Below are 2,746 nucleotides of genomic sequence, written 5' to 3'. Positions count from 1 at the left end.
CGTGACTAGTATCTATGTGGACCCCTACTACAGTTTAACCAGCTCAGCTATAGACTACACCAGCATGACTAGTATCTATGTGGCCCCTACTACAGTTTAACCAGCTCAGCTATAGACTACACCAGCATGACTAGTATCTATGTGGACCCTACTACAGTTTAACCAGCTCAGCTATAGACTACACCAGCATGACTAGTATCTATGTGGACCCTACTACAGTTTAACCAGCTCAGCTATAGACTACACCAGCATGACTAGTATCTATGTGGACCCTACTACAGTTTAACCAGCTCAGCTATAGACTACACCAGCGTGACTAGTATCTATGTGGACCCTACTACAGTTTAACCAGCTCAGCTATAGACTACACCAGCGTGACTAGTATCTATGTGGACCCTACTACAGTTTAACCAGCTCAGCTATAGACTACACCAGCATGACTAGTATCTATGTGGACCCTACTACAGTTTTAACCAGCTCAGCTGTAGACTACACCAGCATGACTAGTATCTATGTGGACCCTACTACAGTTTAACCAGCTCAGCTATAGACTACACCAGCATGACTAGTATCTATGTGGACCCTACTACAGTTTAACCAGCTCAGCTATAGACTACACCAGCATGACTAGTATCTATGTGGACCCTACTACAGTTTAACCAGCTCAGCTATAGACTACACCAGCATGACTAGTATCTATGTGGACCCTACTACAGTTTAACCAGCTCAGCTATAGACTACACCAGCATGACTAGTATCTATGTGGACCCTACTACAGTTTAACCAGCTCAGCTATAGACTACACCAGCATGACTAGTATCTATGTGGACCCTACTACAGTTTAACCAGCTCAGCTATAGACTACACCAGCATGACTAGTATCTATGTGGACCCTACTACAGTTTAACCAGCTCAGCTATAGACTACACCAGCATGACTAGTATCTATGTGGACCCTACTACAGTTTAACCAGCTCAGCTATAGACTACACCAGCATGACTAGTATCTATGTGGACCCTACTACAGTTTAACCAGCTCAGCTATAGACTACACCAGCATGACTAGTATCTATGTGGACCCTACTACAGTTTAACCAGCTCAGCTATAGACTACACCAGCATGACTAGTATCTATGTGGACCCTACTACAGTTTAACCAGCTCAGCTATAGACTACACCAGCATGACTAGTATCTATGTGGACCCTACTACAGTTTAACCAGCTCAGCTATAGACTACACCAGCATGACTAGTATCTATGTGGACCCTACTACAGTTTAACCAGCTCAGCTATAGACTACACCAGCATGACTAGTATCTATGTGGACCCTACTACAGTTTAACCAGCTCAGCTATAGACTACACCAGCATGACTAGTATCTATGTGGACCCTACTACAGTTTAACCAGCTCAGCTATAGACTACACCAGCATGACTAGTATCTATGTGGACCCTACTACAGTTTAACCAGCTCAGCTATAGACTACACCAGCATGACTAGTATCTATGTGGACCCTACTACAGTTTAACCAGCTCAGCAGTACCATAGAGATTAAACCCAGGATAGAGGGGCTGAGTGAATGTGGTCTGGACTCTGTGGAGGAGGGTCATTGTGTCAGAGACACTGTAGAAGGACAGAGTACCTGCCTTGTGATCCAGGTACACTCCTACTCTGGAGGACTGAGGGCCTGATACTTTAGTCCCAACATTATTGTGTCTGAAATAATAACCATCACTATAGCACTGTAAACTCCAGGACTTGTTATTGAATCCAAATATATTACCTTTCTCTGTTCTGCTGATGTCTTTATATGAGACTGCTGTATAAACCCACTCCCCAGTCCACTCCACCTCCCAGTAACAGCATCCAGACAGACCCTCTCTACACAGAACCTGGACTATGTTGGTGAATCTGTCTGGATGGTCAGGATATGGTTGGACTTGGCCTGTATAGGTCACCTTTCTGTTCCCTTCAGACAGAGAGAGGTGTGTGTCTGCTGTGTTTGGGTCCAGTGTGAGCTGACAGGAATCTGGGAGAAGAGCAGAGACCAATGAGGGGAGTCAGAACAATAAGTTAAGTCAGATACTGTATCTACCCTGTCTTTGATTAGAGCACAGCAGAGATCAAATCAGAGAAATATGAGGAGTCAGATAGATACCCAGTCTTTGATTAGATCTACTATTGCTATATATTTCTAGAGTGATTGTTAGGAGTGGCAGTAAAAAGAGACTGTTAGTTACTTCACAATAAAGAGACTCACATTGTAACAACTGTTCTCTGGTCTTGGGCTCTGGAGGCAGAACAACCTCCACTATATTCACTACAGACACACAAACACATTGACAGAGAGAGGGAATGTTATCATCATACCATATTCCACATGTATATGACTAGTAGGGAACTTTCAATGGTCTAAAGTTGATGTTCTGATTGTTTTCAACACACCTGTAGTGGAGATCTTGGTCCATTCTCCTTTAAGGAAGTCTTCTAGTTTCTCTCTCAGTTCAGACACAGTCTTACTCACATCTCCAAAGTACTGAAGAGGACGGACAACGATGCTGGGTAAGTCTGAAGATATACTGGAGAGAGACTGATAACTCTGGAGAGAGAGAGACAGAGAGAGAGAGAGAGACAGAGACAGAGAGAGAGGGACGAGAGAGAGAGAGAGAGAGAGAGGGGGACAGAGAGAGAGAGAGGGGGACAGAGAGAGAGAGAGGGGGACAGAGAGAGAGAGAGAGAGAGGGGGG

General features: G+C 44.4%; 1 pseudogene across 1 annotated transcript in view; it reads right to left on the bottom strand.

The window, feature by feature from the left end:
* Nucleotides 1-1,319: 1,319 nt before the first annotated feature.
* The window catches only part of LOC123735045 (tripartite motif-containing protein 16-like), a 55,530-nt pseudogene continuing 54,103 nt past the window's right edge, over nucleotides 1,320-2,746 (bottom strand). Inside the window, exons 5-7 of the transcript XR_014383289.1 lie at nucleotides 2,445-2,598; nucleotides 2,260-2,319; nucleotides 1,320-2,028 (exon numbers count right to left, since the gene is read on the bottom strand). The product of XR_014383289.1 is annotated as a tripartite motif-containing protein 16-like (transcript). The remainder of the gene's footprint in view (nucleotides 2,029-2,259; nucleotides 2,320-2,444; nucleotides 2,599-2,746) is intronic.

Source organism: Salmo salar, unplaced genomic scaffold (assembly GCF_965601325.2).
Source record: "Salmo salar unplaced genomic scaffold, fSalSal1 ptg000257l, whole genome shotgun sequence".
Lineage (NCBI taxonomy): Eukaryota > Metazoa > Chordata > Actinopteri > Salmoniformes > Salmonidae > Salmo > Salmo salar.
This window is presented reverse-complemented; position numbering and strand designations above follow the sequence as displayed.